This window comes from Ornithorhynchus anatinus, chromosome 7, assembly GCF_004115215.2.
Source record: "Ornithorhynchus anatinus isolate Pmale09 chromosome 7, mOrnAna1.pri.v4, whole genome shotgun sequence".
NCBI lineage: Eukaryota > Metazoa > Chordata > Mammalia > Monotremata > Ornithorhynchidae > Ornithorhynchus > Ornithorhynchus anatinus.
In genome coordinates, this window is record NC_041734.1 from 3,636,616 (window position 1) to 3,656,749 (window position 20,134).

Consider the following 20,134-nt stretch of genomic DNA (forward strand, 5'->3'; position numbering starts at 1 on the left):
AATTCTAGAAGTTCATGACAAATTCACTGTCCAGACATACTGTCAAACATACATTAAATCTACTATCAAGAGACATTTTAAAAACCAAATACTCACTAATATATTTTGAGTTTATTAGCCATGGTCAAGTGTAACATATGGAAACTGGGTACCATATTCCTACTATAAACCACGTGAAATGTGTAAAAGGGCTTACCACATGACATTAAAATGCACAACTCAAATCTGTATGCTTCACAAATCCCATTGAAAATTCTGACTTCTCCAGAGAGTCTTCCATTTTGTAATAGCCATAAGACTTTTTGTGCTTTTTTTAATGGTATTTTTTAAGTGCTTACTATGTGCCAGGTACTGTACTAAGCACTGCAGTAGATATAAAAAGTTGATTTGCATATTAATGGTGCAAAAAGAGAAAGCAATTATTAACTGATGCCAGTAGAGTCAACAAAATCACACAAATATTGCATCTCATTTAATTTCCTTTGACTCAAATCTTTAGTCTAGGCCCTCATTAAATTAGTTTAACTTCATGAAATCTATTAAATGGGCTCTCTTAGAGTAAAATCTCCTGAGACCCCATTCATATTTAATCCTCAATTTGCAGTGGGTTGAACCAACAGGTACCAAAGCTCTGGATTCGGAATCACTCTCAGCTGCTTTTATCAGTCGACCAAACCTCCCGAAGAAACAAGTTTCCTCGTATGGAGTTGGTTCTTCCCACGTATCCCCTTCAGCGCTACCACTGAACTCCTCAGATCCGATTTAATTTTCAGATCACGTGCTCTTGACATGCTGTAAGCTGTAAGTGACAGAAAATCCCCTTAAATCAACTAAGTCATCTTGCCATGACTAAAACAGATGTACTGTATGGTTCAAAGAAATAATTGAAGCCTGTTATTTTCAGCGAAGTTTGAAACTAAATTTGAAGTCACTGTAAAGACAGCATATTTCAGCAGGCATGCAGGCTTATAAGCAAGGGATAATGGGGGTTATTAAAATTTATGCCCTCTGGGAGCAGTTCTGGAACCCAAGAATTTATCAAGGAGTGTGACATCTTCCAGCTTTGTTGAAGGAACAAAAGAATTGCATAATTTACCTTTTCAATAGAAATGTAATACAGAGTTTCATAGAGTAAATCACAATGGAGCAAGTCAAAATCAGTAGTATTGGTAATAATACTTATTGAATGCCCACTGGTTGCAATGCCCTGTACTCAGTTCTTGGGAAAGTACAATGGAAATATGAGACATCATCACTTGCCCACGGGGAGCTAAGCAATCAATCAATTGTATCGATTGGGGGCTTACGGTGTGCAGACCACTGTACCAAGCTCCTGGGAGAGTACAGTGTGATAGAGTTGGTAGATACGATCCCTGCCCACAGTGAGCTTACAGTCTAGATGGGGAGACAGACTTTAATATAAATAAATTGCGGATATGGACTTCAGTGCTGTGGGGCTGAGGGAGGAGTGAAAAAAGGGGTCAAATCCAAGTACAAGAGTGACGCAGAAGGGAGCAGTCAAAAGAGGAAATAAGGGCCTACTTGGGGAAGTCTTCTGGGAGATGTGCCTTCATTAAGCCTTTGAAGGTGGGAACATGTCAGCCTGTTGAATATGAACAGGGAGGGCTTTCCACACCTGAGACGGGACACGGGTGAGATAGACAAGACACCTTACACTTCAGTGGGGGATAATTCATCTCAACTATTATCTTATAAAGGGACTCTCTATATCCGGCCAGTTTAATTAGAGCATAGAATGAATTGGTGACATGTCTTCGTTAACATCTCCTCTACTCGTCATGCTGCCACCTCATGCTTAAAATCTTTAAAAATACCCAACGAAATAAAACCTCTAGGTACTTGAAACCGTAAAAAGCAACTCCTAATGGAGTCTCAGAAGTATCCCTCCAATCGAGGAAATGAACAATACAATCTTATGCTATTTGTGAAGCAGGGCCTGCCTTAGGGCTTGATTAGAATTCACAAAAGAGAATAACGAGACATGTGACTCAAAGGTCGGTCAACACCAGACAACAATGAGTTCCAGGAATTTAGATGAATAGGGCAGGCTCACAATTGGGATAAAATTAGAATCATCCCCAGAGTATTATATTAGTTCCTTTAATATTGCTCCTTTAACAACCGCACTTGAAAAGCTGGTACTCTGAACGATAGAGAGGACCGCTAGGTTAGCAAGAGCCGCATTAGGTTAAGATGAGCTGACAGAGCCGGCCTCAACAGAACAAAGATTGATTTTTGTCCATTGCTACAATTAGTCCATCCATGTTTCGTGGTAATTAGAGCCATCATTTTCCACCTTAGCTCTAATTTCCTGAATTTAATCTTTGCCTTCCTTTGCTCATTAACTTAATTTTAAAATTTCTATATTGCAATCAAAGAGGCTAAAGGCCAGCGATTTACTTGGCTGAAAAGGGGATGAAACATGCGCAGACATATGTCTTTTTCAGTCATAATTAGAGTCATGATAATAACAGTAATAACAATTGGAGTAAGTCAACTGTGAGAATGTGTACTGGGGATTTCCTGTGGAAGTTGTGATTTTTTTTCTTCTCTAAAGCAAGGAATGACTCCTATGCAATGATTAGGATTTGTTTATGTCCAACAATGCTTCCTGTACAGGTGTGATCTTGAAATTTAGGGAGGAACTGCAAAAGAAACAGAATCCAGGCCTTTAATGCCATATATTACAGGAACAAAGAATTTCCATTCTCTCAGAGACAAAGCAATTTCCAAAAATATATTGTAAATCAGAGAGTGTGAGCCTCAAATCCTGGTTTCATCAAATGCTTCTTCTGTACTGATGCATTTCTTACCTGGGGCAGTTTATGTCTGTCTGCCCTGTTAGAGAGTAATTTCCTAGATGTCACTTCTCTATTTTCTATTTCCTAAGTGCCTACTGAAGTGAATTCACTATCTAGCTATTCGATAAATAGAGAGAAGCAGTGTTGCCTAGTGGAAAAAACCCGGGCCTGGAAGTCAGAGGACTTGGGCTCTAATCCCGGTTTTGTCACATTTATGCTGAGTGATGTGGGTAAATCACTTAACTTCTCTGTGCCTCAGTTACCTCATCCGTAAAATGAGGATTAAATCCTGCTCCCTCCCGCTTGGACTGAAATCCCCAAGTGAGACGGGGATTGTGTTCAACCTGCTTAACTTGTATCTGCTCCAATACTTAGAACAGTCCTTGGCACGTAGAAATATTATAGTTATGAAGACTTTTACTAGTATCATTGTAAACTCCATGTAGTCAGGGATCCTGTCTTCCTATATTGAATTTTCTCCAGGGGCTCAATACAGTAGATGGTCAAAAATTTCCACTGATCAATTCATTGCCTGATGAACTGATCACCAGCAGGCGTATCTTAAAGAGTCACCTCAGCAGTGGGAAATTTACCCGCTGATCTCACCCTAAAGCTAAACCTACTTACCTGAATCTGGACTTGCACGGTGTAGTAGATAGAGCACGGGCCGGGGAATCAGAAAGTCATGGGTTCTAATCCCAGCTCCTCCACTAGACTGCTGGGTGCCCTTGGACAAGTCATTTAAATTCTAGGTGTCTCAGTTGCCTCATCTGTAAAATGGGGAATTGAGATTGTGAGCCCCATGTGGGACTGTGTCCAATCCGATTTACTTGTATCCACCCCAGAGTTTAGCACAGTGCTTGGCACATAGTAAGCGCTTAACAAATACCATTATTGTTATTATTAATAATAACAACCATAGTGTGAATCTATAAGATCAATCAATCATTTCTGTTAAGCACTTACTGTGTGTAGGGCACTGTACTAAACACTGGGAGAGTACAACACACACACATAACTTCCAATCAAGAGCAACTTCCAATCAATCCCTGGTATTTGAGGGCTTACTGTGTGCAGAGCACAGTACTAAGCGCTTGGGAAAGTACAATATAACAGAGTTGGCAGAAATTTTTCCTGCCTACAGTAAACTTAAAGTCTAAAGGGAGAAAAGGGAAATAACTTCTCTTGAAAAGATTTTTCCTGCTCCTTTCCATATATCTATAATATGTTGCAGGCCCTAGACCAAGTTCTGAAACACCAAATGCAATTTTGGAAATCTGCTGGGATACCTCAGGCACAGATATCCTGCTATTTATTATTTTCACATAATATATCTTTTCAGGACAGATATCCAAATGGTGACTTTCATTTTTTTCCATTAAATTCTCATTTCATTATTTCTCTCAGATAAGTAAACAGTATGTTTCTCATGATGGCAGGCTAGTGTAAAGAATGTAGAATTTTATGATGACTTTACATCAATCATTTCTCAGTAGCCTATAAGTTGATGATGATGATGATGACGATGAAGTCCCCTGAAGTTAATAGACACCAAGCATCAGTCTTGTGATTTCCGGACTTAGAACCTGCATGAATTAATTGATTGTAGTGCTGGGCTTTACCTGCAACATTTGCACTCTTTCATCTGGGCTAATCTTGCTTGCCCTGCTGGAAAAAGTAGGCAGGCAAGTGTATAGCTGGCCTGGGTCTTTTGTGGCTCAGTGTTTATTATTTTTCTTCTTATTATTGTATTTTAGTGCTTACTCTGGGCCAAGCACTGTCCTAAGCACTGGGGTAGATACAAGTGAATCAGGCTGCCTCGCATGGAGTTCACAGTCTTAATCCCAATTTTACAGATGAGGGAACTGAGTCACAGAGAAGTTAAACAACTTGCCTGAGGTCACGGAGCAGACAAGAGGCAAAGCTAGGATTAGAGCCCACGTCCTCTGAATCCCAAGCCCGTGCTCTAGTCGCCAGGCCATGCTGTTTCTCAGTGTTTGTCTTGCCACTGCATCACAGCCCAGCTGAGACCTGGATTGCTGGCCCATATAGAGCTTTTTGTGCCCAGGTGAACCCAGTGATGATTTCCCACGTTTGTTGGGTAGAAAGGGCCAAAGGAAAGCCAGCTATGGAAAAAAATATAAGGATCCCTGTAGGGCTCCATTAACAACATAAGAGGACCAGAGACCAAAAGATTCATGCTGCCAACAAACTTTATTTGTTTTAGAAACTTGAGGAATAACTGACTAGAAGATTCTCCTCTCCTCTGATCTCTGCATTATTCCAAGATTGGATTACTTTACCCTATTTATTTTGTTAATGAGGTGCACATCCCCTTGATTCTATTTATTGCTATTGTTTTTGTCTGTCTCCCCCGACTAGACTGTACGCCCATCAATGGGCAGGGATTGTCTCTATCTGTTGCCAAATTGTACATTCCAAGTGCTTAGTACAGTCTCTGCACATAGTAAGTGCTCAATAAATACTATTGAATGAATGAATTACTTAGAGCCAGCAGCCTCCTCTCCCCTGCTAACCTCTAGATTCAAAGTTGAACTAAAATCATCCAGTAGGCTCCTCTGCCTCTCTAACCTCTAAATTTGTCCATCAAGCTGGACAAATGCTAGCCGTGGCAGACCACTAAGCAGAATTTCCAAGAGTGGGAGATTTGTGGGGTTTGACTTCCTATAAGACCCATCAATCAATCGTATTTATTGAATGCTTACTGTGCGCAGAGCTGTACTAAGCGCTTGGGAGAGTGCAATACAACAATGTAACAGAGTTGCTAGACACGTTCCCTGCCCACAGTGAGCTTACAATCTAGAGGAGGATATTATTAGGAGATGAGGTGACGTGTTTCAGTTCCCCATCCCTCATATTCATGCTTCTGACTGAAAAGCAGGACACTCTCTCTCAAGAAAACTCTGCACTCTCAGATTTTCCTGACCGAGCTTGAAGCTCATCAGAAGAGACCCGCTCTGATTCCAAAAATCACTCCAAGGAGAGGCCTGCAGGAGATAGTTTTGAAAGAGGGGGGTCTGGAAGACTCCCAACAGTAAGGAAACCTGCACTTTTTTGTTATTTCAGTGCAGAAGAGATGAAAAAGGAAGAAAAAGGAGAACTGTGGCTGTTTCATTTCAGGGCTCCAGTCATTTAATATTTGAAAGAACACTGGGTAGTTCCTGGGTAGTTCCTTTGGCTTTAATATTGCTTTTGCCAAGCTTGCCCCTATGCATTGTTTTTTAAATGAACAGGTTATTGTGTGGTCCCTTGATGAGTGTGCCTATCCCATCTATCCCATGAGCCCTGATAGAAATTACAAACTGCACTTGGACCCCCACATGAACTGCCCTGTCTTAAAAAGTTGCCTTTTGGAAAATATATCATCTTTTCCTTCCTTCTTTCCCAAGTGTTCTCTTGGCTTTAGATATTTCAGTGCAATTTTAAAGTGCTTTTCTGTTTGCCAGAAGTCTACTGCTTGCATCGCTCTGAAGCACTGGCAGGTCAGCATGCCCAGGACTTAGACCAGAGGTGCCCACTTTTACATTTTGGGGGGGTGAAAGAGGAGCAGAAATGTGGGGCGGGGGTGGGGACCCATAAGAGACTGGCTTCAGTGAGGCAATAGGCCAGAAACTTCCATTTGGACCCCATTCAGCCATGCTTGAAAACTCATAGTTTTCATAGACCTGGGGGGACCAAGCTGGGAGAGACACCTCAGACAGTTACAGAGGCCCTCTTGCCTACTGTCCAGTGGAATGGACCCCTGTGACCTCCTTCAACAAACCTTCCCCATATAGCCTCCTAGCACCCTGAGCCATAATTCCATCCATCAACTCTTGCGAACGTATTTATAGCCACATTCAGCAGTCACCTTTGAAGTTACAATCAATCATTTCTTATCACCACTCTATTTGTCAATATTTTTTATGATTGTCTAACCCATTAGAACATCAGCTCCTCGTGATCAGGGAACATGCCACCTCTTGATTCTGTACTTCCCAAGTGCTTAAATACATTGAACTGCCAGTGAGAGATCAATAAATACTATTGTTACTTCTACTCCAGAGTTATTCTTGCCTCTATCCCCGACTCATATTTCACTGGGATTTAGTGATTCCAAACAATTCCAGTATTAGGTGTCTCTGACTATGACAAAGTGGAAAAGATAAATGAGAAAGATGAAATAATAAGAATAAGAAAGATGTCCTCCCTCTTCTGGGGATCCAGTGTAGTCAAATCTTTGTAGAAATAGTCCTCTGCTGAGTGAAAATTACTTCAATATCAGGAACTTGAGAGATAAGTGAGCGACTACACTGGGATAAGCTTGCAGTGAGCGGAAGGTTCTGGAAGGAGAATGACAGTTGGGGAAAGAGAGGCCATAGGAAGTGTCTTCTTTCCCCTAGATCTCCGCACGGGGATCAGTTGTTAAGTTAGTCTGAATCTTCATCCTGGAACACTTACACATCTTTACATCCAGATGAGAAGCTTTCAATTGTGAGCCATACCACACCTTAAATATAGCCCGTGATTGTGCACACACACTCACACCCATGCACTTGAGAAATTTTTGCTCCTAAGCTTACCAAACACAGTCCTGTTGTTCTATTTCCTAGACCTCCTCCTGGAAATTGATATTATAGTAACTTACTCTAATGGACCTTTTTAGAGGAAACACTCTTTTAGTGTTCCAGGAAAAAGGAAAACTTTGACCGATTAGAGTCGCAAAACGGACCACGGTTAATGAATGACCTGGTAATAAAAAGAAGTCATGTTAACATAAGGCTAGGAACAGGGCTAATGAAGTTCCTAAATGATGTGAAATATTACATCCTCTTCTTGGAAGGAAACCAACAGTTGCCTTCCAGGAGAAATAATCTAGTGAAAGCAATGTAAGAGCAACAGTACAATAATGTAAATAATAACACCTCCTTATGTGTAAGAGTACCAATTTCACTGCCCTGAATAAAAAAGCCCTTGGGTGGAGGCAACTAATTTATCTACACATGGGGAATCCTTCAAGGAGGAGAGGTTTTTAAGCGGGAAGTTTGTTTAATCATTCCCTTATTATTTCCTCAGAGAATCGCCACCACGTACGATAAATCAGCAGCTTGAGTTTAACCCAAAACCAATGTTGATGATGCCATCAAGATACTGACTGGATCCACCGAGGTTATCTCCTCCAATCCTTAGATTCCTGCTTCAGGTCAATCAATCAACGGTATTTGATTGCACCCCCTATTCACCTCTCTCGGCCCCACAGCACCTATGTGCAGATCTGTAATTTGTTTATTCGATCGTATTTATTGAGTGCTTACTACGTGCAGAACACTATACTAAGGGCTTGGTAAGTACAGTTCAGCAACTAAGAGAGACAATCCCTGCCGACAACAGGGTCACAGTCTAGAAGGAGGGAGACAGACATCAAAACAAGTAAACAGGCATCAGTAGCATCAATACAAATAAATAGAATTACAGATATATACACATCAAAACAAGGAAACAGGCATTAATATAGATAGAATTATAGATATGTACATATATACACAAGTGCTTTGGGGCAGGGAGGAGAAGTAGAGCAAAGGGAGCAGGTCAGGGAGATGGGGAGGGAAGGGAGAGCTGAGGAAAAGGAGGGCTTAGACTGGAAGACTCCCTGGAAGAGGCAAGACTTCAGTAGGACTTTGAAGGAGAAGTGGTAATCCTGACGTGATATAAATATGCAACCTTCTGGGCTGGATTATTATTGTCTGTCTTTTTAGATTATTGTCTATTTGGATTATTTTCTGCCTCCCCCTCTGGACTCTAAGCTCACTGTAGGAAAGGAACATGCCCACCAACTCTGTTATAGCGTCCTCTTCTAAGCACCTAGTACGGTGCTCTGCACCTAGTACGGTGCTCTGCACCTAGTACGGTGCTCTGCACCTAGGAAGTGGTTAATAAATACGACTGATTGACTGGCATTGATTGAGTGTCTAATGTGAGCAGAGCACGGTATTAAGTGTTTGGGAGAGTACACTACAACAGAGCTGGTAGGCCTATCCCTGCCTACAAGGAGTTTGTTTTCGGAGTGCAGTGTACTGAGTGTTAGGAGGATATAACAGAAGGGTAAGACACTTTCCCTGCCAACAAGGAGCTTACAGTCTGGGAGACAGACACAGAGATATTAAAATCTGTATAGAGACATAAATTCTGAGGATGAACACTGATAAATGGATACATACATCAATATTAATTCGTTCATTCAATCGTACTATTTATTGAGCGCTTACAGTGTGCAGACCACTGTACTAAGCTCTTGGAAAGTACAATTCAGCAACAAAGAGAGACAATCCCTACCCTACATACATAAATGCAAGAGGAAGCTGAAGTTTTGATAAGATTTAGGGTTCTGGTAATTGGGGAATTCAGGGATTTGGAAAACATATTGCATTTGGATTTACATCCTTCATTCACCCATCCCTCAGCCCCACAGCATTTATGTACATATCTGTGATTTAGTTATTTAATTTATATAAATGTCTGTCTCCCCCTCTAGACTGTATGCTTGTTTTAGGCAGGGAATGGGTCTTCCAACTCAGTTATATTGCACTCTCCCAAGCACTTAATACAGTGCTCTGCACACGCAGTAAGCACTAAATAAATACAGTTGATTGACATAAAACGTGGAGCAATCAGTCAACTACTCAGTAGCATTCACTGAATAGTTAGTGTGTACCAAGCACTGGATTAAGTGCTTGGGAGAATACAAGAGAATAGAAGATATGCTCCCTGCCTACAAGGTGCTTATTGTCTAGCAGAACTTGCCTCAGATCAGGTGTTTTTCCCATAGTAAGTTAAGTACTAACAGTGCCTAATGCACAAAATGATTCCTGAGGGTCCTGAGAGAGTTTTCATTTATTCATTGTGGTAACTGTTAAATGCTTATTTTGTCAAGTACTGTTCTAAGCAGTGAGGCAGATACAAGTTAATCTAGTCAGATGCAGCCCCTGTCCCATATGGGGCTCCCAGTCCAAGTAGGAGGGAGAACCGGTTTTGAATCCCTGTTTTACAGCTGAGGAAACTGAGGTCCAGGGTCACAAAGCAAACAAGTGGTGGAGCCAAGATTACAACATAGGTCCGCTGACTGTCAGGCCCGGGCTTTTTCCACTAGGCCAAGCTGAATCGTTGTACTTCTTTAAACCTCAGCCCTTGGGAGACTCTGGCATATGAGTTTTGTTTGGGTTTTTGTTGTGTTTTTTGTCATAAAAAAGAAGGAAAATTCTAATTATGGTTTTGTGGAAACAGTTGTTTGCAAGAGAAATTCAATGCCAGTTGACATCTTCTGGCATCCAGCCCAGAACAATCAATCCATCAATCAATCAATGGTATTTATTGAGTGCTCATGGTGCTCAGAGCACTGTACTGAGCACTTGCAAGATTACAGTACAACAAAGTTGGTAGACACATGCTCTGCCCAAGGTTACCTTCCAATTATGGCATTTATTAAACATTTCCTTTGTTCCACCTCCTGAAGTAGCTATAAAATAATCAGATCAAACATTGCCCCTATCTCCATAGGCTGACAGCCTAAGAACAAGCAAAGTGGGTATCTTTTCTCTGAGCCAGAGAGAGGTTAAGTGACTTGCCTCAGGTCATACAGCAGGCCAGGTGCAGAGCTGGATGATCACTCAAATCTCGAAACTCCCAGCCCCCTTGGCCTTTCCACTAAAACATGCCATTCTTCCTCCACATTCAGCCTTATATCAAATACCCTTTAGATGTCAGTTCCGGTTCTAGTTACTTATATGAATGCAAGAACAAAAACTACTCACCAACAGTGTTCCTTAGTCACAATCCTTTTATCAGATTATTGCAAGAACACTGCCATAAACACCATCCCTCCCTCCCTCCATCCATCTATTCACTCCATTTATTCCAAGAAGCAAAAACATTGGATTTACTTACTTAGAGAAGTCACGGATTTCCAAAAATTACTGAAAATGATTGATATTAAACTTCGAAAGCATTGGAGTCTCATTTACTAATTCATCCCTAAATTTAGTTGGAAGTTTGTCCAAGGCATTGTTTTGCGAGAAGCAATTCAACAAATATTAACTGATATCTGTGAAGACAATAAAAGAACAGGAGGACAAGAGAAATGATTAAGATTAACTGAAACAGTAAGGAAGTAAGAAAAGTAATGAATAGATAGATAAATGTGCTTAATAGTGGTTGAGATTTTTTGCAGCTATTGCCAAGTTGATGCAAAAACCTGGTCAGAATTTCAAAGCATTTATACAGTCCATTGAAATCATTCTTATAGTTGCGGAAGCAAAGCATTCCTTCTAATGCAGTTTTTTTTCTGCTCGGGCTTAGAGATGATTATCTAGCAAGGAACAAAGGTCAAGGATATCTCTTAAAGATGAGATTTGAGTTCAGAGAATTGGATGCATCGGCAATTGTGGCGAACGTTTCGATAAACGTACCAAGAAGGATCAGATTATTAAAAGAAAATTCCCTGGTACTGAAGAAAAAGAAGACATGCAATGGCCCATCTGACACTTTTATCAGGTAACGGGAAAAGTGGAGAGCTCGGGTCTAGAGAATGGCTTTTGTTCTGGGCTGTTCAGATAGTGATACTAAACTACGGGATATATCTGAACTCATTTGCTAGGTCCTTATGAAGGTGTCTATGGCCAGCAGACGGTGAAAAGAAAATTGGCCCAGTGAAAAATTACAGTAGGGAATAAGAGTCAGGAAAAGGAAATGGCAGATCAGTGAAACAGTCATTTTGCTTCTGTGTATAGGAAAAGAAAAAGATGGATCATTGCCTAGGGATCAGATTTTTTGGCCAAGGGGAAGAAAAATGGAATGAAGAAAGATAACAGTAGAAATGGTTCTAAAGAGATAGAATTAAGGTGAAAGAATAGTAGAACCCCAAAACGTGATGAAAGGGGAGTGCCTACTTCACAGGGGAATGGAGATGATCTTTTCCCCAGGTTTCCAACCGAAAGAGCAATGCCATTTTTTTATAGCAACAACAACAATGTTATTTATTAAGCGCTTACTATGTGCCAGGCACTGTACTAAGCTCTGGGGTGGATACAAGCAAATCGGGTTGGACAAAGTTCCTGTCCCAAGTGGGGCTCACAACAGTCTCCATCCCCATTTTTACAGATGAGGGAACTGAGGCTCAGAGAAGTCAAGTGATTTGCCCAAGGTCAAACAGCAGATAAGCGGCACAGCCAAGATTAGAATCCATGACCTTCTGACTCCCAGGCCTGTGCTCACTGCAGTAACGCCAGGCTGCTTTTATCCCTACCTCCCCTATTCATTCATTCAATAGTATTTATTGAGCGCTTACTATGTGCAGAGCACTGTACTAAGCGCTTGGAATGTACAAATCGGCAACAGATAGAGACAATCCCTGCCCATTGATGGGCTTACAGTCTAATCGGGGGAGAGATTATCCCAGACTATCTATCCCAGACTCCTCACATGTCTCCAGGAGTTTTTGAACAGCCTGAGGTAACTGGAAGATAGGGAGGGAAGGTGGGAATAGGACTCCTTTTGGCCCCAAGCTTGACATCTCCAGGCCTCTATGGAACCTCCTACCTTCTCTACATCCTGAGGTGTTCTATCCAAAGGAGGGAAAGTTCCTCAGGATTTTGATGAAGCTGAATAGAACATCAGATTCTCCAATGCATGTAATGATTTGGGAAGTCCCTGGTGCCTTAAAGATGCTTCTATGGAGACTGAAAAAAGAGGGTTAGTCAGGGATATCCTAGAGTGATTTAAAATCAGGCATTGAACTCATCCTCCAGAGCATAAAGCCTATGCTATGATGAGTCATCCAACTATGTGAAAGGAGTCTAGAAAAACATCAATATCTCATAGGACTAGGAATCCCTACCTCTTAATAATAGTAATACTAAGAGGATCTACGTAATACCGAGAAACCTGGGTACTACTCCTGGCTCCACCACTTGTCTATGTGACCTTGAGCAAGTCCTTTAAGTTCTTGGTGCCTCAGTTTCCTCACCTGTAAAATGGGGACTGAATATTTGTACTCTCATGGACTGTGACGTCCTTATTCGATAGGGACTGTGTCCAACCTGGTTTCCTTGAATCTACACCAGAGCTTAGTATAGTGCTTAGCACATAATAAGCACTTGCTAACATTAATGATAATAATCATTGTGATAATAATAATGATGGCATTTGTTAAGCGCTTACTATGTGCCAAGCACTGTTCTAAGCGCTGGGGGAAATACAAGGAAATCAAGTTGTCCCACGTGGGGCTCACATTCTTAATCCCCATTTTACAGATGAGGTAACTGAGGCACAGAGAAGTTAAGTGACTTGCCCGAAGTCACACAGCTGACAAGCGCCGGAGCCGGAATTAGAACCCACGACCTCTGACTCCCAAGCCCGTGCTCTTTCTACTGAGCCACGCTGCTTCTCCGCGCTGATAATACTTTGCCTTACTGTGTGTCAAGCACTGTGTACTATGTGGTGGGGAAAATATGCAAGCATGAGAAATATACAAGCTCACATTCTAAGAATAAAGTGAGGGACTGGTGATAGGGAAAGATGAAGCAGAAGAAACACAACAGCAACATAAGAAAACAAGGCCAGTGTAAGTTAGATACTGTGGCTAGAGGGGCAATATCAGGCTACTCAGAGCCTAGAACCCAAGTCATAGCTGCCAACGCAGTAACCTCCAGAGCGAGAGTCTTCCCAACTTTTCTAACTTTGGGGAGGGGTAGGGTCTTCTGCTCAGATTCTTCCCAGTGGTGCTGGATTTGGGAGTCCCATGGGGTGTTTCATCCCAGCTTTTAGCTCCAAATGGGAAGCAGCAGGGCCTAGTGGGGAGAGCACGAGTCTGGGAGTCAGAGGACCTGGATTCTAATACCGGCTTGCCACTTGTGACTGGTGTATGACTTAAATCGCTTAAATTCCCTGTGCCTCATTTAGCTCATCTGCAAAAAGGAGATTAAATACTACTCCCTCCTAATAATAATAATGATGATGGTATTTGTGTTCAGTGCTTACTATGTGCCAAGCACTGTTCTAGGCACTGGGGTAGACATAAGGTAATGAGGTTGTCTCACATGGGGCTCACAGTCTTCATCCCCATTTTACAGATATGGTAACTGAGTCACAGAGAAGTAAAGTGACTTGCCCAAAGTCACACAGCTTACAAGTGACAGAGCCAGGATTAGAACCCACAACCTCAGACTCCCAAACCCTGGCTCTTTCCACTAAACCACTTAGTCTGTGAGCCCCATGTAAGACAGAAACTGTATCCAATATGATTAGCTTGTATCTACCCCAGCGCTTAGTACAGTGTCTGGCACATAGGTGCTTAACAGGTGTCATTAAAAATAAAAGTATGTGCTTAATAAATACCCTAATTAACAATTAATTTGGAGATCCCTGTGTGATTTGATCTAAATGACGGGACAGAGGCTTAGTACTGGACACTGGAAGTAATTAGTGATCTCCTAGAAGTGAGAGATCCGATTCATTAAAATTATGGTCTGGAGCTGGTTTAGAAGTGGATCGACTCCCTTCACTGTTATAGGATTACGGTGGTACCAAAGTAGAGGGCGGTCATTTTAGACACTAGATGCTCAGAATAATTACAGTGGACTGCATCTATAGCTCCAGCGTAACTTAACACGCACACCCAGAAAAGGTGAAGTACTGGAAGGGAATAAAAACCACAGAGCTGTCATAAGTCTCTCCCTTCACATCATTTCCTTACAGATGTCAGGGTATAAGGAGGGAGCCTGGGCTCTGCTATCGCTTCAAAGGAAATCAAGCATTAAATTTATAACAGTCTGCATACCTTTACCAGAACCCCCTGGCAGACAAAGCGCCCCGCCTGAAAAAGCATTCCCACACACCGTTAATAGAACTAGCAAACATCAAACGCAAATCATTCTGACATATTTTAACAAGTCCAGGATGAGGGAAAATGCTTTGGGGAAACATAAAAGAGGGGGAGAATGTGGTGGTCTAGCATTTCCTTTGCTGAAAGACAGGGGCTGTCTTCCTATAGAAGATGTTCTGTATGATTTTATGGTCTTCTTATTTTTCTTTTTTTAATGGTGTTTGTTAAACTCTATTTGCCAGGCACTGCACTAACCGCTGAGGTAGATACAAATAAATCACGTTGGACACAGCCCATGTCCCACATGGGGTTTACAGATTTAATCTGTTTAGACTGTGAGCCCGTTTTGGGGCAGGGATTGCCTCTATTTGTTGCTGAATTGTACATTCCAAGTGCTTTGCACAGTCCTCTGTATTAAGCGCTCAATGAATATAATTGAATGAATGAATGAATCCCCATTTTACAGGTGAGATAACTGAGGCACAGACAAGTTGTGACTTGCCCAGCAGACAAGTGGAAGAGCTGGGATTGGAACCCAGATCCTTCTGACTCCCAGGCCCATGCTCTATCCACTAGATCACACTTCTCAGCCCCTGCGCTCCATCTCCAGTCCACTCAAGCAATTAAGTCACCACAACCCCCAGATAATTTATGTTCCTATTTGTATTCTGTATTACTTCCTCTATTCACAATTTATTAAAGTTGATTAAATGTATTTAAATTTATTGAAGTCTCCCCTGCTAGAATGTAAACTCTATGAGGGCAGGGATCATGTCTTCTAAATCTTTTGTACTCTTCTAAGCAATTGTTAATAATAGTGTTGGTATTTGTTAAGCGCTTACTATGTGCAGAGCATTGTTCTAAGCGCTGAGGTAGATACAGGATAATCACGTTGTCCCATGTGAGGCTCACAGTCTTAATCCCCATTTTACAGATGAGATAACTGAGGCCCAGAGAAGTGAAGTGACTTACCCAAGGTCACACAGCCGACAAGTGGTGTAGCCGGGATTAGAACCCATGACCTCTGGCTCCCAGGCCCAGGCTCTTACCACTGAGCCATGCTGCTTTAAATATCTGAAACCTCTACTATTTCCCCTAACTGTAATTTATTTTAATATTCATCTCCCCCTGAAGATGATAATTATTACTATTATTAGACTATAAGCTCCTTGTGGGCAGGGATTGCATCACCAACTCTGGTACAGCGTACTTTCCCAAGTACTTAGTACAGTGCTCTGCCCACAGTTACCACTCAATAAAAACCTCTGATTGACTGCTCCACACACAATAGGTGCTCAATAAATGTATCTGATTGAGGTTATTGGAAGTGCAAAAGAAAGAAGTGATAGGTTTCCTGCCCACAAAAAGCTTACATTCTTCCCACTTCCCAGCTGCCAAGTAAAGCGGTCCGGAGCAATTCCCAAATTCCCTGATATGATCACCTGCCTTGGAGTGACCGCTGATGGCACTCGGGAATATCAGACATTGAGACTCACATGGGATCAAATTGAGACTCACTGGGCACGGGGTGTAATGGGGTAATGTCAATAGATGTGATTTTATGAAAATATGCCAAGTTTGCCCAAACCTTCAGGATCTGTGTGAACATGGATGCTGCTTCCCAACCACGGACCTTGGTGACAGGAGCCAAGGCAGAAGAGGACTTGATCCTGAAAACGAAAATACCAGACTGAAAGGTGGCCAGTGCCATATCCTCAATGAACAAGAAATAGACTGGCTAAAAACTATTCTGTCCAGTATTAAACTGGACAACTGGCCACCCTAGCCACCTGATGATCCCCAAGTTACATTAGTGTCATAGAGTCCTCTCCTCTCCTGTGCCCTTTAGAAGCTTTAAAAATACAGTTTAAATATAAAAATTATGTATGGCATAAAAATACTGCTGAATAAAAAGACAAAAAAGAGCAAAGGTCCCAAAATGTCTTACATTCCACTTGACTTCTTACTGCAGTTTCTAAATGTCTCTTCAAGTAGTGAGAAATTATAAATTTGCCATGATTCTAAAAATTACAGTATGAACTTCTGGAATTGATAGGAAATGGTAGAACTCCAGCAATTTCATGAAAGAACTGTGGTAATATATGATCATGTGGTCCAAAATGATAAGATTTCTTGGACTCTTCAAACCGTAATCAGCGTCGTCATTATCATTGACATCAATAAACATTTAACATCCATCCCATAGCCTTTCTGTGCATATGTGTTTGGGGGAAAAAAACGATTTAATTCATCATTTAAGAGAAGCAGTGTGGCCTATTGGAAAGAATATGGACCTGAGAGGCAGAGGACCTGTATTCTAATCCCAGCTCCTACACTGTCTGCTGTGTGATCTTTGGCAAGTCACTTCTCTGTGCCTCAGTTCCCTCATCTGTAAAATGGGGATTAAGAGGGGCCCCATGTGGAACGTGGATTATGTCCAACCTGATTAACTTGTATCTACCCCACCCTTTAGTACAGTGCCTGGCACATAGCACTTAACAAATAACATTCAAAAATTAAATTTTCATCATATGAAAAGTTATCACTGAGGGAAATTTTTTAGGGAATCTTTTCAATGAGCTGAGCAGCTCTGGGGCTAAGCCTACCTAAGAACACAGGCATTTGTTCTTCCAAAATATCAGAGAGAAAATGTTTTACTCCAACGTCCGGGGTTTGATTAGATTTGTTTTCACAAGATTTTTCTTCCCTCCCTTCCCTGCACTGATTTCTCTTCTCTCCGCTATTCACATGACATGGGTGGAGCAGCTCTTTCTACTCTAGTTGCAATCTCTTCATCTGGGTCCAATTCTGCCCATCTGTTTCCTTCCCAGGTTGGACTGTGTCAGCCTTTAAACTGAGGCAAGAAAGGAGTAGCAAGGAGGGGCAAACATTCAAACAGTTTGGCCAGAAGGGTCACTGAGTTCATTTTCCCCAGGGATTTGATATCAAGAACCTTCTGTTGTTTCTATTGTGTGTCCGTGTATGCAAATATATATAAACACACATCTATCAATCCATGGTTTTTTTTGGAGCTCTTATTATGTACAGAGCACCAAACTAAGTGCTTGGGAGAGTATAGTTCCACAGAATGAGCTGGTAACCAAACAATATTGGTAACTTGCTGATAATTCTTTCAAATAGCATTTACAAGTCTGTGTTTCAGATTAGAAAACATGATCAAGGCCCCTTGTGGGAGAGTCCAGTCATCTGTGGAAATACATTACAAACAGGGATCCAGTTTTTCTCCATCACCTTAGAAGCTTCTGAGACATTTTCTTCTTCAATACCTTCCTAAATTTGCGCAGTGGGTTTATTTTATAGGCTTCAGGTTTCCTGTGGGTCATTTGTGGATTAGGGGCATTTATCTGTGGTCTGAAGACCTCTCTGAGCGACTCCGGGATGAGAGTTTTGCAAAATAGCAAGTTATCACCATTCATCTTTTACAACAGCCGAGTGAATTAATGGCAGTCAGGGTCGCGTCCCACGCCCATGTCTGCTTGGCAAAATTCCCTTCCAGACCTCCAGATCTGGACAAGAGGTTGGAGCCCATAGCGACCTTTTGTACCAGAAGTCCTGTTGACTCCATCAGGAAATTGGGCTTTCCTCCCCTTGGTTATGAAGGACACGGTCCATATCCCTGAAGTGCTCCAGAATTATCCAACTGAACCAACAGAAAGGCAACTGCAGTGCTTCCTAGAACAGAGGCAGGCTGACCCAAACCAACTGCATTAAAGTGGTCTATGAAGCAGATTCCTCTTTATTTCGGGGAGGCAAAAGAGTGCTGAAATCCTTTCAATTTATCAGCTCCTTTTCCCCCAACACTCCAGCTTACACCTTGGTTCGTCCCAAGTTCACTTGGTCACTTGCTCTTGCCTCTATTGCCTCTGATTCCTTGGCACCCTCTCTTCCCCCTGCCTGAATCTTCTGCCCTGTTGAAATCCACCAGACCACAGCTCTCCCAATTTCAAAGCCTACCTCAAACCCCACCTCTCTCATAAGACTTCCCTCGGTTCATTTTTCTTATCCCTATTTCACATTCTCCCAACTAACAGCTCAGCACCTAAGCATCCAGAATCACCCAAAGCGCCTTTGAACATACAGATTTATGTAGTATTCTTTTTAAGCACTTACTTTTTCACCTATCCATCGTTCTGTTTTCTTTTTCCTCCTCCTCTGAAAATTATTTTGTGTCTGTTTCCCCCATCAGAGAGTTAGCTCTTTAAGGGCAGGAATTGTGTCTTTAAATAAATCTGTTGCACTCTCTCGAGCACTTAGTACAGTGTTCTACACACAGGAAATGTATCGTAAATATTCTTGATCGATTGACTGGTTCTCCTTTTTGATACACTGACCAAGTGTATCTGGAGACACACAGCGTCTTGTTTCAAGCAAGGAACGTGTCTGCCAACTCTGTGATATTGTAGTGTTCCAAGCACTTATTACGGTGTTTTGCACATGGTGAGCATTCAGTAAAAATGACTGATTGATTTGGACAGGAGGCAGGTAAAAATGACTAGAGGCAGGAGGAGGCTTGTCAGGAAAAGTTTCTTGTCCAATTTAGGGTCTATAGAGCGGCTAACCGATTTAAGGTTGACAGAAATCTGTTGCTAACAATAATTGCTTTTTTCCTTCCAGAATCAAAGGACAGGATACAACCGTTAAACTCATTATCAAAAAGTCCAAATGGAAGAGCATTCCCCTGCCTTCAGACATGGACAAAAAGCAGAACAGATTCCCTGTCAGGGGAGGGCTGTTCTTTCCCCAAAATGGAGGGTCTCGTCTGCTTAATTAAAAATTTGGACTTGGGAGTTTGCCAGAAGAAACTCATCGACCAAGCCAGGGAACTGGCCCTTTGACGGGGCCTTGCTCTCCTGAGAAGTTGCTCTGACCACTGAAAGCGACAGTAGAGTGGAAATCCGATCCCCAGAATACCGGCTACCGATTGGCCCAGGCCGAGGGCTGAGGAGAGTCACTTCTCAGAAAGAAATCCCTCAGTCAAGAAACACTGGGGGGGCGGGGGGATTCATTTCCCTGCTGCCCTTTCCCAGATCAAAAGCCAACGCTGTCCATGCTTTCTTGGTAGGAGTACATGGCAGTGATTCAACCCTCCAAGCAAAGTCACAAGAAATGTAATTAAAAAAATATTCAATTCTCTATTTGTCAGACTAAAAGGCAATGAGGGGAGGTGGTATTTAAGATTTTTCCATGGGAAAAAAAAAGCTTTTCAGGAAGTTTCCATATGAATTCAGGTACACAAATATCATACTTGAATGTATCATCTGGCAGGGGCAGAATTTCAGCATGCTGGTGGACCACAGGACTGCTAAAACAGGGTCAGGCATAAGCTAGAAATGGCTGAGAACCACCAAGAGGGTAGTCTGGCTGATTACAAGCCAAGACTTTGTCTTCCGTTTCCATCACGTGGCTACCAAGGACC

The 20,134-nt window shown here is 42.0% G+C and overlaps 1 long non-coding RNA gene across 1 annotated transcript; it reads left to right on the forward strand.

Moving 5' to 3' along the window:
- The first annotated feature begins 7,202 nt into the window (after positions 1 to 7,202).
- On the forward strand, positions 7,203 to 19,851 carry LOC103170146. Its single transcript, XR_485992.3, has 4 exons — positions 7,203 to 7,316; positions 7,899 to 8,040; positions 11,175 to 11,369; positions 19,333 to 19,851. It is a non-coding gene; the product is annotated as an uncharacterized LOC103170146 (long non-coding RNA).
- Positions 19,852 to 20,134: the final 283 nt, after the last annotated feature.